Source organism: Parasteatoda tepidariorum, chromosome X2 (assembly GCF_043381705.1).
Source record: "Parasteatoda tepidariorum isolate YZ-2023 chromosome X2, CAS_Ptep_4.0, whole genome shotgun sequence".
NCBI lineage: Eukaryota > Metazoa > Arthropoda > Arachnida > Araneae > Theridiidae > Parasteatoda > Parasteatoda tepidariorum.
The window spans coordinates 11,571,042-11,594,271 of record NC_092215.1 but is presented as its reverse complement, the minus strand read 5'-3'; positions in this window follow the sequence as shown (position 1 = coordinate 11,594,271).

Below are 23,230 nucleotides of genomic sequence, written 5' to 3'. Positions count from 1 at the left end.
TTTCTTAAGCGTTGTAGCTATATAATTTCAAACATCCTCAAGAGCTATAACACATCTGCAGCAGAACTGGATATGAAGACAAAATTGCTGGACAGGAACACTTTAATTGTCCACTAATCTTCAGATTTCCTGCTATGTTTTAAAAAACTTTATTTGTGAAAACCTTCAGAGTGGCGGACAGCTGGCCGCCTTAGGTGGCTAGTATTTAATAATACAAGTGAATTCAGTTTCGTTAAATCAGATTGCCGTTTTATTTGATAACGTGTGGTATCCTGAAGAAATAGCTATGATGGGAAGGAAAAGAGCATTAGATTTGAGCAAAAGGTGAGAAGATTTTAGTGAAGAGGATTACTGGAAAAAAAGTGAAATGATGTGTGAAAAACATACTCCTGATCCATTAAATGTCAGTTTTTTAGTCTCCATAAATTCTGTTTTAAAGCTCTAACTATGTTACAAAAAGAAATGAGTAACTAATAAGCGATTGATAATAGAGTTCATTTTTAATTGTTCATTTCCAACAGAACTTTTCACAAATACAATACTAGGAAAACCATGTTTTTTTCACATTTTTATGACAAAGTGGTTTGGTTTTTTTCTCACAGCTGTATGTTTTAATTGCAGACAGAGTTCCGATAAAATCTCCTTATTTTAGCTTATTTTGAAGGAGAAGGAACGTGATTTTAAACCTAGCATAATTATATGCAACTGTGGTATTTTTTTCTTGAAAATAGCGATGGTCCCATTGATTTTTCTTTTCCACGTGTTAGTGGCCATTTGCCTACAAGATGGTATAGTTATTTTTGGGGTGGGGGGATACTATTTTCAGAAAAGGTAAATTAAAAATGCAGATTTTGCATCTTTTGAAAGTTTGTGTGGCTAAATTTATTAAACTTACATTGATAACTCTGGAAAGTGCTGGGTCTTAGAGATTGTCCTAATAGTGAACTTAATTCAGTAAAGTAATTATTGGGGTGCTGTTGCTTAACCAAGATTTTCAGGGCAGAAAAACGGCACAAACAGAATATTCACTTATTTTTATAAGCCATAACTCTCAAAAGCAACAATGCCCCATAGAAACTAGTACATACATATCCATAATTAGGTAGAGATGTTCTAATAATATAGCAAAATAAAGCTTTGGGAGTGTTGTTGCGTTTTATGTTTAAACCCATTAAAACATACTTATTCACTTTAACTTTTAAGGAAATAATCTTGAACTTTAAAATTATCAACTGGGAAAATTTTTTAGGAGCTCAGTCTTACACAACATTCTTTTTTCCTAACCCACTTTATTATAAAAAAACAACCCAATCAAAAAGATTTAACTATCTCACTAAGTCTAAAGTTCGCCGACCGGCCTGTGTAGGGGGCAGGGAACTGTCCTTGCATCAGAAAGGTTCGGGGTTCGAATCCCGGGCAAGGCATGGATGTTTCTTTATCTCTATCTGTGTTTTATGTCCTTTCTCCTTTGTGTGTGAATGTGACCCGCCTTATAAACGGGTTGTAGTAGTGCGACGTCTGCGACGCTGCTCCACCGCTGTGGCTTCGCCACAGGTGCCCACTGGGTAACGAAAAGAGAGTTAGCAGTTCTGGCACTTTCTGTAGCCAATAGACAATAGTCCCAAGTGCCCGCCAATAAAATAAAAAAAGAAATATCTAAAGTTCAAAATAATGTCGCTTAAGACACTTTAAAGGAGGTAAAATTTCAAATTTAAGGTGACTTTTCATTTGTTACAAGGAAATATCTAACATCTTACCTTTAAAATGCATATAGTCTAAAAATACAAACAGATCCGAAATTTAACTAAAACAGAAAACTTTTGTCATGAAAATTAGAAATCAAACTCAAAACAATTTTGCTAAAATTACAGTTCAAAAATTATCCATTAAACAATCTTAAATTACTGAAGTGGTCTATGCAACGCCGAGTAATTGTAAGTTAAATTATTAAATATGCAACTCTTCAGTCTCGTTATTTTGAACACATCTGAAGACAAAGGAACTCACAAATCAAATATGGGAACACAAAAGCATTCGTGGAAATTTTCTAATGTAACCGATTCGCTTTTGAGCTCTATGGAGACGTAAACCTTTATACCCTTTAGCGGTTTGCCCAATGAGTTTGATTGGTCATGATTTAGAGCTGATTGTAAAAGAGCTTCACGAGATTTTTATCAACACTTACCTTAATTACTTATAAATTTAATTATAATGATTAAAATATACTGAAGTGCTTTTGAATTAAAGATAGACAATGTCGCTGCTTTTCCATAGCAATCATACGAGCAAAAGACAGTGACTGAAAAACGTTTTGCTCTTAAATGATTGTAATCAAGAGATGAATTTTTTCATCCTCTTTTGCTTTCAGTAATAATCCATTCGTCTGCTACTGAAGACATTTTTTAAATTACTTCTACCTATACCGTCAATCAACGCGACTGATCAACTACAAATACATTATTAGTTATATATAGAGTTTCCTTAGCGCCAATACTTGTGCACAATGTAAAACGCTGCATAATTCCCATAGTATTGTCTGTTCCTAGTTCAGTATCATTTCAACGTATCTTTGAATGTCAGATAATATGTGGAAGAAGATATATTGAAATATTTGTGCTTATCTTTCAAGTGAACATGATAAAGAGATTTCCTTTAACTAGGCATTTATTATTTAAAGATTTAACGCAACTTATACACCTACTTATTATCTTTTGTGTTTATAATAGCAAATGTGTTAACTTTAATATTTAAATAAAAACAAAATATTAAAAAGAAGTTTCAAAATAATACAAATATATAACATGAATTGGATATAATTCACCAGGCAATATCTATCTATCTATCTATCTATCTATNAAGGGCATGATTATTGGCTTTCGGGCCAAGGGTGGAAGCATTTCGGAAACGACTCATTTTGTGAACTGTTCGCGCACCGCCGTGGTAAAAGTATACCGTGCACGGCAAAATGGCACTATACAAAACAAGCGGAGTGGCACATGTGGTGCACCACGGGCCAATGATGGCAGAGGCGAATGAAGGCTACGGAGAAGCGTTCAGACGAATAGACGTGCAACTGTTGAGCAACTGACGGTCCAGATGCACGAAGGGGCTACCAAGAGTGTATCCTCAACAACTGTTCAGCGAACGTTGCTGCGCATGGGCCTCCGCAGCAGACGCCTGGTTAATGCACCTATGCTGACTGCTGTTCATCGGTGACGAAGGCTGGAATTTGCACGCCAGTACCGCAACTAGGCGTCCATAGAGTGGCGACAGGGGGCTTTTTCCGATGAATCACATTTTATGCTCCATGGGACAGGTGGACGTTGGCGTATGCGGCGTGAAACGTCTGAAAGCAACACCCTGCAACAATTGCCGGAAAGCTGCAGGCTGGAAGAGGGAGCGTTATGGTTTGGGGAATGTTTTCCTGGCATTCACAGGGTGCACTCATCATTGTGGAAGGCACGATGGATCAGTATAAGTACGTATCTGTCCATGCGGACCATGTCCACCCCTACATGCAAATGATTTTCCCTCAGAATGATGGCATCTACCACCAGGACAATGCGAGGTGTCATACAGCTCGCAGTGCATGTGCGTAGTTCTAAGAGCACCAGGATGAATTTACCGTACTCCCCTGGCCGGCAAATTCACCGGATTTAAACCCAATCGAGAATCTATGGGACCACCTCTATCGGGTTGTTCGTGCCATGGATCCTCAACCGCGTAATCTAGCGCAGCTGACCACGGCACTGGAGTCGGCATGGCTCAACATCCCCGTGAACACTTTCAGAAACCTAATTGACTTTCTTCCTGCACGTCTCGTAGCGGTCTGCTCTGCCAAAGGTGGTTATTCTGGCTTTTGACAGGTGGTCACATTAATGTGACTGGACTGTGTATATATATATATATGCGTGTGTGTTGGGAGTGCGAGTCTTATTAATGCATATTTTTATCGTTGGTAAACATTCAATAGCTTTTATTATCAAAAACAAAATCACCCTCAAATAAACTTTTTTGTGCCTTTTTTATGCAAGCATATTATAAAACCAGACAGATTAATTTCCATTGAGGTGTTTACTTAAAAAAAAACTTGAAATCTTTTAACATCTTTTGAAATTTCTTTTAAAAAATTCTCGGTAACGAATATCGTTTAATCAAATTAGGATTATTTTTGCTCACAGCAATTCAAATAGCTGATACTTAAAACCTGCTTTCAATCATTTTTTTTAACATCATGTTTGAGAAAAACTAAACTTCAACATTGAAAACTGTCAAAACGCTTTCTAGCTATGAAAAGATTTAAAATATTTTCTTTTTTCTTAAAACTCTACAACATCAATTTTCCGTTGTTTATAGTTGTAAATTTTTATTTGCTCTCAATTGCTAATACCATTAATCTTTTTCTTATATCACAGCTTATTTTGTTTCGCTATAAGAAAATTTGCGTTGACATAAGAATATTTATTTATATAAAATTTTCAAATAAAAATGACTTAAATTATTTTATTTAAATTTATAATACAATTTGATCTCTGAATTTATAATATGAAACTTGCAATAGGAAAAAAAGAGAATTGAATTATTCATTACTAAATTAAAGAAATAAAACAGGGATAAGATGTGGTATTTTAACTTAAACTTAAATTTTTGGAAATAATTTTTTTAAAAAAATAATTTTATCAATTTAATTATGTAAAAAGGTATTTCTAAATATTTTGCTCCCTAAATTGTACCTTGAAGGTAATTGCAGAGATGCTTAAATTGAAATTTTTGTGAAAAAAGGTGTAGAAAAATTGACTGTTCAGAGAATATAATTTCAATATCGTGGAAATGAATGAAAAATAGTAGGTTAAATTAAGAAACATTGATGAGCAGCATTTTCAATAGTTTTAGGAGAAAAAAGAAAAAAAAAAGGAAAACAAAGTTTCTTCATTAACAATCAGTTTTTATCAAAGAAAATGTAAGTTTAAGTTAAAATACCACATCTTATCCCTGTTTTGTTTCTTTAATTTTGTAACGAATAATTTAATTCTCTTTTTTTTCCTATTTCAAGTTTCATATAATAAATTCAGGGATCAAAATGTATTATAAATTTAAATAAAGTATTTTAAGTCGTTTTTATTTGAAAATTTTATATAAATAAATATTCTTATGTCAACGTAAATTGTCTTATAACGAAACAAAAAAGCTGTAATATAATCGTTATTTTAAAGGCAATGTCTCAAAATAAGTTGGTTAATTTTTTGAAATTCTAAATGCATGTTTTCTATACATGTGCCTAAAGGATAAACTACAGACCAGTGGATTAAACTATTATTTTATATTTTAAAGCTAAAATAAAAAAAAATTTCGGCCTCTTTGCCAAATAGGCTTCTATTTTTTTGTATCCATATTTGCTGTTTCCATATTTCCTGTAAATATCTAAATATTAATAGTATATATGTCTTTCTCTTAGTCCATTTCCAAAGTTTAATTATTTATAATTATTGTAAAACAATTTTAATGAAAAAAATAATAAATTTTAACAGAGTTATGTGATTTGAGAAAAATGACAATTTTTAGTCTTTTTTTAAACCAGTTTTCCTCAATATTTGTTAAATAAAAGTTTTAATTTTTTTTGTACAATACACACATAAATTTTGTTATAATACGCACGTAAATCTTTTATTTAAAATTTCTAATTCCAAAATTTCAAAATTTTGACTCCGAAAGTGTTTGGATACCTTAAATAATTCATTTTAGTACTTGTCCATGCTTGTTTTTTCACATGTGTTCAGTAACTTGTTTCATAGGATTATGTAGAGAAAAGTATATTATAAAAAAAATATTATTAAAAAAGTTATTAAGGAACATTCATCCAAATAAACTTATGTTTGATTCAAAATGAAGATAACCATATAAAGTGTGATACAAAAATACTAGATATATTCATATTGATAAATAATATCCCTTTTTCTGCATTTTTTTTAAATGTCTACTCTATTCCTCCTCTCCATTATGCATTTTTAAATATTCCCAAGAAATATATATTCTTTTGATATTTAGCTTATTTTTAGTGTATGTTGTTTGAGACTGAAGTGATTTGTTTGTTGAATCAAGGCGAACCGTGGAAATGGGCGATATAGTGCAGTTCTGCACTATGACTAAAAGTGAGAGAATTGCTTGTTCATTATCAGTGATAACAAATGTGTAGAGAATGCAACAAACGTGTTCCTTAGCACAGGCAGGGATCAAAACCAGACCTTTGGTTCCGTAACCAGATGTTGTAACCACCATGGGAACTAACGTACTCCCTGACGAAGCCAAGTTACATAACTTTTTTTCACAAAGCGTTTACTTAAAAGAACGGATCTGGACGTATAAATTAATTGGCAACTCTACTAAATGTGCTGAAGTTCGTTACAATTACGGGCACTGATCATTTTTTTCTAAGGAGAGAATTAACCGTATAAATTTGCTACTAACTCTCAAAATTTCGTAAACTTTGTTCAGAGTGTATACAACTTCAACAGCACTCTTGCTTTCTTGATATTGATTTCACTTATTTTAACTACTTCTTCAAATTGCTCTTTTATGCTTCTCAAAGAAGAATCAACGTAAGGGTCATTCCACGTCAATTTTCCATGTTTTTGGCATTATGATTTCATGAAAATATTTTTCCCATGACGGCAGGTTATTATAAGGTAATTCATCTATATATTTTACGAGGTAATTAACAAAGATAGTAAATGGCAGTTATAGTATCTATTAAACAATGCGGCAAAACTTTGTATCCCTTGGATCAATTTAGTTTTATGAAAGTAATATTTCTGAATTCCCATTAAAAAAACACATTATTTTTTTTCAAAAGACTATGCATCATTTTCTACATAATACGCAGTGAGAAAAAAAGGTGTGTTCAAAACTAAAAAATAATGGATAAATTTACCGTATTTCTGGTGGTATGGGAACACCAAAAAGCTCCGTAACTTTTATCGAAGTGCTTTGAGCGTAGTGATTTTGTCAAAATTAAGAGAAAAATAGCGTTTTATAATGCGTGTTAAAATTTGGTGAATGCTGTAAAATTTGATAATTTTATCATGATACCTTAAAACATGGCATAAAAACCTTTTTATCATTCAAATTTATTTTTCATTTTTGTATTTTACATTGAACGTGCGCTAATAGAATTTATCATCTTAAAAACTAGAATTGCCGGTGAACCATCATTATATGAATGGAAAAACTACTAAATTAATGGTTAAAATATTGTTTATTCAGGCTTTATTAACCAGAATTACAGGTGTTTTTTTAAATAGAAATATTCATATACTACGGTAGTTTTACCAGATTCTTTTTCCTCCTTGTCCATGTAACTAAACATATGTAACTAAAAACAAGGTCATTTTAGTTAGCAAAAACAGCAATTTTTTTATTATAATTATTCGGAAAAAAATTTAGTTTATTAATTATAAATGTATTTGTAAGGTGTTTAGGGTTACATGATAAATGTAGATATGCTTGAATTGATTTGTGTTTATGTATATTTAATAAAATAATGTCATTTCATTATCTATAATTTCTAGCCATTTATTATGGAAATAACCATAGATAAAAACATTAAAGGATTTTCATTTAATGAAAGATATTCAATTTATAACTTTTGTATTATTTCTTTCGAATCTCTTCACTGTATTGACATTCTCTGTTGAAAGAATTTGGTGAGCTGTTTAATTTTATTTTCCCTCTAAATTTAAACAAATACTTTTCTATAGATAAATGCACGTGATCAATCCTTTTAAATGTAAACAACGCTGCTATTTCAATCATGCAACCTGCAATACACTATTTCAAAAATCATTTATATTTTATGTCACTAACACAACCATCCAATGCAATTACTTTATTTATTTAAATACACAGAGTATTAGATTAAAAGTACGTTATAAGGCTTGTTTTCAATAAAACAATATCCGTTCAACATTAATTTCTCTGTTAAGATCTAAAGCATATTATTCGAATGCCAGGAAAATGTGTTCTATTATCAAGGTTCTAGAAATGATTTATTTGGAAATATTTAAGTGAAATATTTGTCAAGAGCTCTTCATTGGAACCAAACCAGCTGTTAAATTTTGAATCGTTTCGCTACAGAAGCAGAAAATAATTTATGTTTCATGTTTGCAGAAAGAAAGCTGTATTTTTATTTTGTTTTCTTTAATGTTCACTAATTGTTAAAATTTGCTATTTGTTTAAATCTCTTTAATCTGTTTTTGATAATTCTGTCGAAAAATTTCTTTATTTAATTTTAAGAAGATCTTTTTAAAATATTTTTTTAAATTATTACAAACGTTCAAGTAATTCCATTCACTGCAGATTATTATAAATTTAGTTCTGTAAATAGGTATAGTAAAACTAAGTTAATCTGTGTCAAATAAATATATTTTAAATCATAATTTTAGCAAAGACACTATTACATTAAAAATTAAATATTTATAACAACAATGCTAACAGAGCCATAAAAATATAAATAATGACGTATGAAAAGGAAAACAATAAAAAATAATATGAAAAAAAAAACGATCGAAACATACAATTAATCCCTTAGATTCCTATTACTATTTCCATGTACACCTGAAATTATTGCTCTGATTTTCTATTTTTTGGTAGTCTTTTACTAAAGAAAATGAAAAATAACAGTATAAAAGCTTTAAATTCTAAGTGAAGATTTGAATCTCTAACATGTAAGCAAAATGTATAATCCTTTTACGTATATGTATATAGTTATGAAAATGAAATGATTTGGCGAGACTTAAAAAAATAGAGGAAATGCTTTTAAAATTGTTAATTTAGTCCGAACAATACAAATCGTCGGTAAGTTTTTTAGTCTGGACGTAGATTAAAACACGCGTTTAAGAAAATTGACACAACCTTTCATATATTATGCATATAACGTGTTTGAGAAAATTGATATGCTATTATGTATATGTATATTTGTAAATGAAATGAATAAGTGAGACTTAAAAAATAGAAGAAATGTTTTTAAAATAGCCCATTTGCATAAATCACATAGTATATTTTTCAAAATTAGGCTCTTTTAAAAATATATTAAAAGCTAACAGTCTTACTAAATTGTTGCGGATTCTAGAAATATATAATAGTGTTATTAAATATTCACGTTGATTGAATTTTAATTTTTAGAACCACCTTATCGTTAACCGCCGTATACAAAGAGATTTTTGAAAAGTTACATTAGCAATATACCTGGCCCCGAAGTCCGAGATTTCGCTGCATACGCTTAGAGCTTAATGAAGCAAGAAAAAATAAGTACAAAATTCCTCGTTTAGTTGTTACATTTTGGCTGAACATTGAAAAGACGAATGCATTTTTTTGCTGTGTGATTTTTTTAATCCCACATTTTGTGCTGAGTCGAGAATAAAAAAGATTACCATAGAAATAATAACAAACTTTTTAACTCGAAAAAAATAAACACAAGTACATTTCATGAAAAAAGTCCTTTTTCAAGCCTATTAGTTCAAAACCACGTAAGTTTTTGTTTTCTCTTTTAAGCTCTTCCAACAATTTTTCTTTCATAATACTTAGTTTTGCTAAAAACTAAAGAATTATGGCAAGCTTTAGATGTATTTAAACTATTTTAAAATTGCTTAAGCTTGCAAAAACAGAGGCTGATGAAAGACTGTTCAGCAATGTTTTACACAGTTCTTTCAGATTAGATTTACTATTTTCTAATATTAATACACTATAAATGTTTTTAGAAGTCGTTATGCCACTACAAGCTCGGAAGGACTCACTTTTACAGCTTTAGTGTGCTACAATCGTAAATCTGCCAATTTAGAGTGTGCAATTGCTTACCTCTGTTCAACTTTTAAGCAACCATACTCAACTCATCTTTTCAACTTTTAATGAAAAAAAAAATTTCTTCATTTTGGCTAATAATAATCGAATCATAGTTTTAAACCTGTTAGCATAGCACATCGAATCGTTTGTATGTTTTTATTTATTTCTACATAAATTCGGCAGTAACTCTTGCGATCTCATATGACTTCAATAGATTCTATCCCATCTCTTCCCAGATTCTCTCCCGTCTCATTCAAGAACAAATTTATTCTTGAATTGTTAACTCTTAGTATAAAGTCTGTTATTTCTATTGAGAAAAAAGAAACATTGCCCGTAATAGTGGCTACGTATTGCAAAATGAGCACACTTAACCGTTAATTTATATGAGTATTATATAAAGTTTCCCGACTGGACTATTCGATTTGATTTGCCAATGTGTGTTTGCAGCATTAGTTTACAAAGATCCCGGGTTTATTAATGGAAAATATCTCTCTCTCCCTTTATATATTATATCTATACATCTATACATAATAATAAATGCGGCTGTGTGTGTGTCTGTCTGTCTGTAATCACAATATATCGCCCCAGAAGCTTCGCCCAGGCACGAAACTCGGCACATAATTGTGTTTTGACATAATGAAGAAGTATTTTTTTTCTTTTTCAAAAATTTGGATTANTGTAAAAAAAAATTTTTTTTTTAAAAATTAAAAAGCCCGAAAACAAAATCAAAGATAAAAACTCGTTATCAGCTCACACGATTGTATCCGCAAAAAAAGTGTTTTCTATTATTGTATTAATATAGCCAAAGCAAAATATATCAGTACAATAATGTAAGGAACACCAAAAAATACAAAATATAACAATCAAGTAAAAAATAGAAATTAAAAATACAAGAAAATACAAAATAAAACTCTAAATGTAATTTTTAAAGAAATAAATGAAATGAATATAATCTAAATAAAATAAAAATGTAATGAATTCACAACTCGTTTTACATATTACATTTTGAATTCCATTCCATATTTTCTTAAATTTTTATTTTCTGCTATTTGCTTGATTAATTAATTTTGCATTTTTTGTTTCATTTAACATTTTTTGCTTGATATGTTGGATTTTCGGTAAAATTTTTCGGTCCTCCACACACTATTGTTTGATATATTTTGCTTTATCTATATTAATAGAATATTCAAATGCACTCTTTTTTCGGATATAAACTTGTGAGCACATTACGAAATTAAATGTTTTTCTAATTTTGCTTCGTGGAGTTCATATATTTATTTTTTTACTTAATTTTGTTTAAATTTTTAAAAATTTTGGAATTTTAAATTTTTGAATATTTAAAAAAAAATTCTTTAGAAACTCTATACGTATTTTAAATTTTTAAAAATTTTAAATCTTAAATTTTTGAATATTTAAAAAAAAATTCTTTAGAAACTCTATGCGTATTTTTCCATCTATATTTCTTATCTCTCTCTCTTCATATACATATAAATAGCTTATAACTTTAATTATATATACAAACATTTAAAATTAGCTTCAAAATTTTTAATCCCAAATATTTTTGTTATATTATAGGGATGAATACAATATCATATAATTTTACATAATCATATAATTTTACGTAATATCTCTTGTTCAATAATTGCCACGCGTAATTTAAATAAACGTTATTGCATTTACTATATAAGTCCCAGAGAGTTTTAAATGAACTAACTTTGTAAAGGAATATTTTCAATGAATTATTTATGTAATATTTTGAGTAGTTATAAGTTTAGTGTTGTTTTGAAATAAAGATTATTCGCTTTCAAAGGAAGGCATAAAAGATTCGGTGTTATATTAGATACTTTAGTTTTCATACATTTTATAAATATAAATGAACGTATCCATTAATATTATAATGTTTGTGACATTTTTGAATACAAAAATGCGTAGTTATTTTCCCGTTTGCTTCTCTTTTGATGGAATTTATTCATTGGAGCTATCCTAATAGGTGTTCCATAATTACTTTTCTTAATACAATATTTTACAGTCTATGCAAAACAAAATGAAGTCTAATTTATATGAACTTGAGCGGATTACTTATATTTTTAAGTGACACCAAATGAGATCTTCATAAACTAACTCATATTAGTCCTCTCTTCTTATTTTGAATGCCTGGCTGTGACCAATTTTTTGAGTTTAATCGGTTTGTACTTTAAAAACTTACCAGAGTTTGATGTAACTAGGCTCTTAAAGTAATTTTTTTCCCAATTCTCTTCTTTAAAACATGAAAAAAACTGCACTTTCTTATAAATACCGAAAATTTTATAAATACCGACAGATGCCGAATGAAATTTTCATAGCAAAAAGAGAAGAAACCTTTATCATAATTATTTCGTTAAAAGTCTAAATCTAAAACTACAAGTTTTTTTTTTGTCAAACTTTGATGTAAAATTAATTCAATAGAATATACAAAGATTTATTTTATATCACTAATATAAAATAAATCTTTGTATCTCTCTTTTTTATTATAAGTATCATTATAAAAGATTCTATAGCAAATAAAAATAACAAAACATAAAAAAAAAATTTATGTTACTCACTGAAAATAAATATTTATATTTTTTTTTCTAAAATCAGGTAGTTAATTAATTTGAGTATTAAAAAAGTACTTTTTCTTAAATTCCTCGCCTAAGAATTACGAAGTCAGCTATGAGTGAAGGATTTTTTTCTTTATTTATAATCTCATTTCAGGTTTTAAAAATGAGTAATTAAACGTAGCGATTACGTGTAGTTAAATAGCTTGGCGTAAAAACGATTAAGCAATACTTTATTGAGAAATCATTAACTTTTTGCAACAGTAAAAAATTTTTCATCCCTTTATGCCTGTGATTAATTTCATAGAGAAGTCAACATAAGAAAAAATGTATCCTTACTATAAGAAGTGGGTACTTTACTAATGAGAAGCATTTTTCACAGCTGGGAGTCTTATCGGTTTTGGGAACAGGGAGGGGTGCTCCTATCTGTCATTTTTTTCTATCTTTTTTTTTTCTATAGAGCTACACCCTCATACATTATCTTGCTGCTCTTTTATTAATTTATGAGCATTTGAACTCATTTATACCGAGAATTAAGGAAAAATTACTTTTTTTATGTTTCAAAAAGTGATTCCAAGATACAGAGGATATTTAATCAAGTATGCAACCCGATTGTAAAATGTATCAGCGTTTTAATAAAAATAAATATATGCAACAAAATTGAAAAATTAATCAATTTTTCTTATAAAAATAAATGTTTGAACCCTGCTTGTAAAGTGTATCAATGTTTACATAAAAAAATTGTATGCAACCCGATAGTAAAATGTATCAATATTTTTATAAAAATAAGTTTATGTAACCCGATGGAAAACGGTATCAAAGTTTCCATAAAAATAAATGCGTGAAAACCAATGATGAAATGTATATTTCTTTTCATAAAAATAGGTACATGCAGCTCGATTGTAAAATATATCAATGTTTTTATAAAAATAAAACCACAATCCGACTGAAAAAATTTTTCAATTTTTTTTTATTAAAATAAATGTATGCATTTATATAAAAAAAGTGTATGCAACCAGATTGTAAAATGTATCAATGTTTTTATAAAAATAAGTTTATGTAACCCGATGGAAAACGGTATCAAAGTTTCTATAAAAATAAATGTGTGAAAACCAATTATGAAATGTATATTTGAATAAGAAGAAGAGAAGATATATAAAATAAGAAGATATATAAAATAAGAAGAAGATTTTAAAAAATATTTAATTGTTATTAAGAATTTTAAGTTAGAAGGGTTAGCCCAAAGTTAGCAGGGCTAAACAATGTCCATGAAATTCATGACCCGGAGGAAGTCAGTCACCAAAAGTGGGTTATTCAGAATGTCCCCTTTGTCCAGTCCAAGACAGTCCAGGATATGTTGGGGAGCCTGCATGTTGTGGCACCTGGGGCAGTTTGAGTAGATTTTAACATTACCCTCGAAAGAAAGGGACTTAAGGTGGCCGCTGATAAGCCTGGTAAGTGCCGTCTGTCCCTTGCGATTGCACCGAATGTTGAGTGCACCTCCTGGACGGGTGCTCTGGTACCAGTCATGTTTGGGGGGTACGAGCCAGGAAAAATTGTCTTCTTTTTTCTTTCTTGATGCCAGTTCCATGAAGGTGAGTGAATTTGGACTCATCAAAGTTTCTTCTGTCCCCTCCTTAGCCAGCGGGTCGGCGATGTCATTGCCCAGAACCCCAACGTGAGAAGGGATCCATTGGAGGTGGACTTCGCGCAATCGTGAGAGGATTTTAAGTTTGTGCAGGATTGAAACTCCTGTTTCGTCTCTCACCTTCCTCCAATATGATAAGTAATGTATGAAACTGAGACTGTCAGAGAGTATCCAGATGTTACTGTGATCCTGTAGTGTTAGAAGAGAATCCAGAGCAGCGTCAATAGCAACGAGTTCGCTTCGAAAAACTGAGCAGTAATCAGGATTCCTTTTGGAGATGTTAAGGGAGTAATTACTTGATTTAATGTAAACACCGCTGCCAGATGATGATGTGTTCGTCTTACTTCCGTCTGTGTACACGTCTCCAAAGCAAGTTGCTTAAGCAATACCGGGGGATCTAATTTCTTGTTAACTTGCGATGAAAGGTGTTGATGGAAATAAACACCAGGAAGTCCTTCAGTTGGGTCAATAATTTGTTTATTAAGGCAATCCTCAACATTTCCAGCAAGAAAGTTGCTAACTATACTGCCTGGCTAAATGGGGTATTCTTCTTTAAACTTTGGTTGCTGCTCCACCTTTGTAGATAATCTGTTGTTCTGTTTTGGTGTCCAAGGCTAGAGAGCTAGTTAAAGTATTTAGTTAGGAGATAATTTATTCTGAGACCTAGGGGCTGGAGGACGGCCTCAAACAAGACAATGTCATTTGGCAACTGTTTCTGAGTCCAGTAATAATGCGAGCAGCAGAAAGCTGGACTCATTCGAGACGTTGAAGGTTTGAAGCAGATGCACAAATATAAACGGGTGCTCCATATTCCAGGATTGGTCTGATGAGAGCAAGACATGTGGCTCTTAAGGTGGTAGCGTCAGCGCCCCAATCTTGCCCAGCAATATACTTTAAGATTTTAAGTCTCTTCCTACTTTTCAACACTAAGTTGTTTATATACTTATTGGTTTTGAGTTCAGGATCTAGAATGAAGCCCAAGTAACTGTGGTGTTAATCAACAAGTAGAGTTTGGCCATTCAGGAAGATATTGGGTTGAAATCTGTTGAGTCGTTTGTTAGTAGTGAAGAAACTAACATATGATTTTGAATGATTAAAAGTCAATTTGTTACACTTCGCAAACTCTTGAATATCCATTAAAGTTAGATTACGGTTATTTTCTATATTGCTGACATCTGAATCAGAGCACCGTAAGACAATGTCGTCAGCGAATAGTCCTACCTCACATCGCTTCGAAATGACCCTCTCAATGGCGGCCGGAAACAAAGAAAACAGAGTTGGACTCAGGATGGATCCTTGGGGAAGTCCCTGCCGCTGTGTAAAGGTGTCAGATAAAACATTGTTGAATTTGATGTTAAAAAGCCGTTTGAAAAAATAACAATAACTGTAATGTGCACCAATGCATTAAACAATTAATGTGCAAGAGATATCTAATTGTTAAGATATAAGACTTTAAAAAGTTTGGTATTAAAACTTACATAGTAGCACACAAAATATTCAATAAGAAAATTGAGGCTTGTCTGCTGCAACCATCAGTGAATAGATTTTAACTTTTTAAATTTACAAATGTGTGTGGAAATATTTTCGTCCAAAATGAGTCGTTTCAAAAAGTTAAATCGGAGAATTTCTTCGAGAAAATTTCTGATACGCACATGCTAAACTATATTCACAAAATACAAAAAAATGAAATAAAAAAGAGCAACATACACGATTATTTTTGTATTTGAATAAATATTTTCTTGGATGCAAAACCTGAGAAATAAATTTCTTTGCACCGTTGGTATGTTAAACTTCACAGAAACGAAGAGGTTAGGTTTTTATTAACGAGAAAAGTATTTTAAAATCATATAGATTTTTTACGAAAATTGTCCGGAAAAAAATCACAACTAATATATTTTAGTTCGCGGGCCGCAAAAAAAGGCTTCGCGTACCGGATGCGGCCCCGGGGCCGCCAGTTGGAAACCCCTGATCTAGAGCATATAGGTTCACTTCAAAATGGATAATACTCCTTTTTCATAGAAAGCAATAAAACATAATGATATAGAATACTATCAACAAATTTATTACTAATAATTAATATCCTTTCTACATGTTAATTTTTTACATATAAATAAGCAATGGTTTTTAAAAATATATTTAAAGTTATATTTTTAACTTTTACTCTCAGAGTTCTTGTTTACATATTGTAACAGATCCAATGCTTAGTTTTGAGACTGTTTAACTATCAATTTACTATTTAGTCAAATTAGAATTTGAAGTAGATATTCAAAATAACAAAAAAGGGCCTATTGAATTTTTTTGCTAAACATTGAAAACATTGAATTGCTTCACATGTTTTCGGTGGGTTTGAGTTGTGAAGGTGAATAAAACTAAACATTTAAGCAGTAATATTTATGCATATAAGGCATTGTCTCCAATGTAAGGATTTACGTTGGATCGAATTTGACCAAACACGGGACTGTCGGTCGCCATTTTTTAAACCTTGTAAGAGTTTATAAACGAAAAAAAATGTGGTTTATACATATTTACTCATCTGACATTATTACTAAACAAGTGACGTATATTCTCTGCGTATTTCTTCCGCCGTATAGACTAAAACACACAATGAGTTAATAGGTCTACAAGTTCAGAAACTTCTGGGTTTTTTTCAGTATATATTGAAATATATCATGAATTACACTTTTTATAAATGTCTTCTAACTTCTTATTGATTAATTGACTCCTAAATATTCACGTTATCAGCTCGTGAATGATTCTATGCAATGAAGCGCAAAAACTATATCGGAAACAATACCTTATTATTCTGGATAACAACTACGAAGTGATGTCAAATGCGTAAAAAAGTGCTAATAAAAAAAAATGCTTTTTTTTTACGTAAACTCATTGCAACTCCTAAACTATTAGCTCTACCAGTTTGCTTTCCTTCGATCCAGTTTAAACAATACATACGAAATGCCTCACGTGTACACCGAGAAAAAACAGTATGGACAAAATTATCCAAATATAATAAAATTTACCGCGTTTCTGGCTCTATAGAAATACCAAAACGCTCGGAAGATGTGCAAAGTCTGATTGATTTCTACTCTTCTCGAACGATGTACTTGCATTATCGTCCGTGAAATATCCATCACTTTAACAACAAAAAATGTCTAGGGCGAATTTGATTTGCCAATGAGTCATGTGATGCCATAATAGGCATTATATATTTCCTAGCTTCTAAAATTTCTTAAATTTCATAAATTAATTCTTTTATTCCTTCTTAATCCAATTTTAAATAAATAAAACCCATTATTTAATAGGTATAGACGATTATTTATTAGGTATAGTGTAATGCGATAAAGCTGTTAATTGTAACAGCAACTAATTTTTAAAATCTCTCTCAACATCATATCATATTATTAAAAATAAAATAATTTAGAGACATTTTTTTAAAGTAAATTACTCTGTACAAAAGTTATATCTATAGAGGAAGTGCTAGGAAATATACAATTTCTATTTCCTAGAACATAATTTGAAATTTTATTTTACTCTATCAAGTGAAAGCTCGTTAGCAAAAATATGTAGCAAAAATAAATGACCCTATTGAATTTTTTAGCGAAATTGGAAAGTTGTAAGAGTTCACCATTCGTTTTTTCCGGCAAAGAAGTTCTTAATTAATTACGGCTTCCATCGAAGACTTAGATAATAGAGTGAAGGACACTTCGTTAAGTTTCGGAATAAATGCATTGAAAGTCTTAAGGGGTTTCTAACAGGTAGTCGCGTAGATAAATGGAACATACTGGATTTTTACAACTCATTAAAAATAATTGAGTTAAGTCTTTAATGATTTAAAACAAATTCTATGAACAATTTTCAGAGGAAAAGCAAAGATAACTGCATTTGTTTTTATGGTTAAGAACTTCGGTTAAGAGGGGATATAATTTTCTCAGTTTTATCAAATTTATTTAGTTTCTATGTATATAAAGTAAGCAAAGCATTCAAAAAAGACGTGCTAGGAAGCAACATTAAAAAAATTGATGTGCTTTTAACGTTTCAGCCTTATGCATCACTTATTTAAAGGTTGTAAACTGCGTCCTTCCCGACAATTCAGTTAATGTCTGAGAATAATAGTTTACATTTTAATCGGCGTTGAACATCCGATCTACATCAGATTGGTGGATATAAATATCCGTTTTCAATCATTTATGCCAATTTTCAATTCCTTATACACACTGTTAGAATTTTCACTATAAAATTATGGTGAAATAACTGGCAGCTGTTTGTCCATCCGATAAACAGTCAAGTTTACGGTAAAGAACATGCTTTTGAAACAATCACTGTTTTGAAACGATTTACAAAAAGTATGGTTATAAAACCATGAATGCAAAACTATACTGATTTTTAACCATTTACAACTAACATCTTTCAAAAACGTTAAAAAAAATATTATTTAACTAGACATAGGAGCTCGGCTTTGTGTAAGGTAATGGGTATTAAAGAGTGCCGGATCCTGGAAATTCGTCACGTGTTAAAGGGAATGGAAGAAATAGTGTGGTGTCAACACTAGGACTCGAACTCCAGTTCTGCCGATCATGAGATTGACAGATCAGCCCACTCGGCTATGATATGTACGCAATTGCAAAGAACTAAGTAGCTTCATTAGGTGGTTCTAGTTGTTGCGATAAAATTCTGGTTGTTTAACCCTATCAAATGAAAGCAGTTAATAAACAGTTTTTCTTAAACTTAACAGTTTGATTACTAGATTATTTATGGTTGTTTGACTGTTTTTATTAAATATGGTAAAACAACCATTCAATAAATTGTTATTTAACCAATTTTTTCGAGAAATTTCTAGCAGTGAATTTGTAGTTTTGAACCCATCACAGAAGGAATATCTGGATCAAGTCCAGATCTCCAGGCAGAGCAGGCATGCAAAAGAATTAAAAACTTACATTGGCACATGCAATCACAAGCAATATCAGGCGTCGCTAGAGCAGTTTGAAAATTATTGCAAATTAGGAAAATCATCAAAACTTATAGTATATCATCTTATTTTTATTGTGCTATGTTACACATTTAAGATTAACAAAAATAGGAGACATGGTCGAAGTTTTTCCTAACTGTTGCTGCAGCAGATGTGTGAGATATCATTGGTATCAAATGTTTAATCCCAAGAAACTGAAGCTGAAAGAAATATTTCATGGCATAAAAACTTAATTTGCTTAAAGAAACATGCAAAGACATACTCTATTGACGCGCATTGTTGGATTCTTGGGCATGAATTAAATTTCGATACCGTCGAAATTCTTTCATCCCCTGTCTCATCAGCTTATATTGATGTCACGGAAACTCATGAAACGTGTGACTTGTCAAATATGCCTTTTGTAATATTGATACGAAAGTTTAAAAAGGGGACTAAGTCCGCCTTTGGTAACGTCATATTTTGACGTCTCCAAGACCTCAACATAAGACCAGAATGAGCTATAGTGACGTCACAGCTTGAGAAAGATATGACATATTCATATCTCAACAAGGTCACGTTGTTACAAAATTAGGACATATTTAAGTCTCAACATTATCGGATATGTCTCATCTTTGTCACACGGGGACGTCATTTTGATAATTAAATGTCTCCGTAAGGTCTTATGTTGATGTCTGGGTAACGCCAAAATGAGCCGTCACCGAAGACGGACCTAGTTACCTTTTCTAGTTTCTTGCAGACCTATTTTCGCAAGCTGTGTCAGATGCAAGGAAACCCTTTGCTTTCAAAATTTCGAATAAACCATAAAAAGAGAAAAAAGCTATCAAAACAAATTTTGTACATCTCAGGTTGTGAAACAACGCTAAGTAACTTCGGAACAACGTCTGCTTCTTAGGACATATTTTGTGGATCACTGTCGATTTAGTTTGTTGATTAGTCTCAGCACCTTCATAAGGAAAAAATTGGAAAAGGCACCCGTCAGACGAACACAAACACCAAAGTTTCAATCCGAACCTAACGGGCTTACCTATTTTTGATGAATGCCTTCCAAAATAAGGCATCATCTTTTCGTCAATCGACAAATGTCGAAAAAATATTCCAAATTGTAGATACTTATGATTTATGTGCATTAAATAATGTAGCTTAGCGAATTTGCCTGTTTCATCAAGATAAGTGTTATCCGACAAATGAATATTTTGCTTTATGCTTTTAAATTTGTTTTGACTCATGCACTTCCGAATCATTGGTAGTCCTTTATAGAGCATATATTTCATTTGAGGAAGTGTATAGTATCCAGAAAGAATTAGGATACCTAACAATCTTTTCAAATCAGTTTCAGAAAACAGAATTGCTTTTGCTCTTTTTAGATTTCTCTTTTTCATCGGATGATGGTAAAATAGAATGAGTTAGATGAATGTTTTTTTTTCATTCAGATAATATTTTTGATTTCTTTCGCTTCTTATTATTTTTAGTAGTTGTTCTTATACATTTCTTGTTCATTCTTATTAGTTTATCTTCGTTGATCGTTTTTCTTTTCTTTTTCGAAAGCTCATTAAAATCCTTATTTTCGTCATTTTCAGATTCATCATTTAACTTTTCATTTGCTATGTCAGTTATAGTATGTAACTCAAAAGTACCTGCAATATCTTTCTCTAATGGTTGCTCAGCACGAACATTATCATCTACATCTTCTTCATTGGTAAAAGTATCTACATTAGGAGGAATATACACAGCATCAATTATATCATCAGGATTACTATCATCAGATTCCTCAAACAGGAGAACTAGAGCTTCCTTTGTTGTCAACGCCTTAACTCTTCATCTTGTAGCCATTTAAAAAATTAATATATCTAAACTTAACATGTCAGCTAAATGATGATTTAAGGATAAACATATAATACAAAAAACCCTTAAGAATAAAGGTATAACTTACTTGTAACTGCGAAAATATGCAATTTGCATAATACACTAATTATTTTCAGTCCACGTGTCCTTCTCAAATAACTCTAATATAAAAGTAAATTAGAGCAAAACATCTAGTGGCGATATTTATTAAGTAAATTTTAAGGAAATCACTCTAAATTTTCAATAAAACTCTGATACCTTGCATAAGAAGTGGGTTTTCGAAACTTGCCCGTTTCTCATGCATTCAGCCAAAGGTGCGTTAACACACCATGAGATTTGAATTTAAAAAATTTTAATTTTTAATGATATTTGTTTATTTTTAATTTTGCTATCAGAATTTACAACTTCAGCCAATTATAAAAACGAATAATAAATCTCAAGTGGAATAATTATAGTTTAAAAAGTGGACTCCTTAAATAACCATTTGAAGTTAAAAAATTAGCGTGTTTTGAAAGCTTCTCAACAGAAAGTATTTACTCCAATTGACTTCTAATACTTTATAGAAGACATCGATGTCTTCAGAACCCTTAAAAACAGCAGAAAAACAAAATTATTGAAAAATATTCGCTACAGTGTTAATAAAAAATATTTATTAAAATGGTGCTTTTATCCAACGTTTGCCTAAAATGGGCTAAGCAGTATTTTTCGGTTGGTGCTCTTTCAAATATGAAACGAAGAATTTTCAGCATACTTTACTTTTTTATCATAGAAAAGGTTATAGTGCGAGTTCAAGCAAGAAAAATATTATCAGATCTGTACAGAGAAGATGTATTGACAAAATACCCAAAATTTCCTCAAAATTTTGATCCAGCAATTTTGATTTTGAAGATACGCTACAATCTGGAAGATCAGTTGAAGTTGATGAAAACAAAATAAAAACATTAATTCATACATACCAGCGAAAATTACATTTCTGAAAGATTAAATATAGTAAATTCGACTGTTCATTTTCATTTGAAACACCTAGGTTTAAACTCAAAGCTTGACATACGAGTTCCTCATTTTTTTATGGAAATATATTTGCGCCATTGAGTTGATGTTTATGATTTCCATTTCAAATACTTCAAAACTGTTCTATTCTTGAAACCTATCGTTATTGAGATTAAATAATAGGTTTTCTACAACATGTTCCCATCTCAGCAAAGTCTGTAAAACCTTTACTTCAAACAGAGTGGTCAAAAATCACAGGGATCACCTCTTCGCCAGAAAATCTTGCTACAGGCAAAAGGTATTGAACCACAAAGGACAATACATAATTAAATAAAATATTTATTTACTCTGAGAAAATTATCTTTATCATTTTCATAAAACAATAAGTAAATAAGAATGAAAAAGAAATATTTTCCTGACATCCCAATATTAAAAACAAACTTTTTGGCACTGTGTTTTTGCAGAATGACATAAAAGTTAAAAAGAATTTATGGAAATTAAAGTCAAAAATAATTAACAAATAGGTTTTGATTGTTATAACAATAAAAAATAAAGTAAATCTTGAATCAATAGATGTGCAATAGAAAAGCCTAATATTTCCTGAAAAAATTCAAGAAAAAATTAGATGTACAAAAGGTTAATCATCACCATTTGTTGGAGATTAAAAAAAACTTTAAAAATATACAGACCAATCTCATACTCTTATGCTTTTTAAAGCTTGACCTTAATCACAATTATATAATTCCTTATTCCCCAATTCCTGAATAATATTTCATAAAATTGAACAGATTTTTAACATAAATACCCAACAAATTTCTTACGAAATTCTTAACTTTTAGGTGTCTAGGTACAAAATATTCTGCTTAAAAGGTTTTTTTTTCTTCTCAGGCATCTTTGCAGGTGTAGGTGAAATATTTATTAGTGTTCAAGATTATTTCACTTCATGATAACGTAATAAATCACGATCACATTATAAATAATGTTATAAAATTTCAGTGAAAAACATTTTAAATTATTATTGACTAAAAATAAAAAATATTTTTAGAGATTACGTATTTTCGAATAATGATATTCAACACTTCGTGGAAAATATTACTTTAAACGCAATTTAATACTCTTCATAACACTTAAATATTCTATAAGTGTTTTAGCAAATTTATATCTATAGCTTTTTCTCGACAAATGCCTCATAGCTGATTATAGAAGAATAACGAGTTTTATTATTATTCTTTATGCATTATACATTATTGGTGCAATATTTAAATTATTAAGTCCGTGTTTTTGAAAGATAATATTTTTTTTATTCTTGGTTTTGCTAGTTTCTCTCTTTGGTTCGTATGATTTCTTGATTCTTGTAGATCCCTAACAAATAGAAGT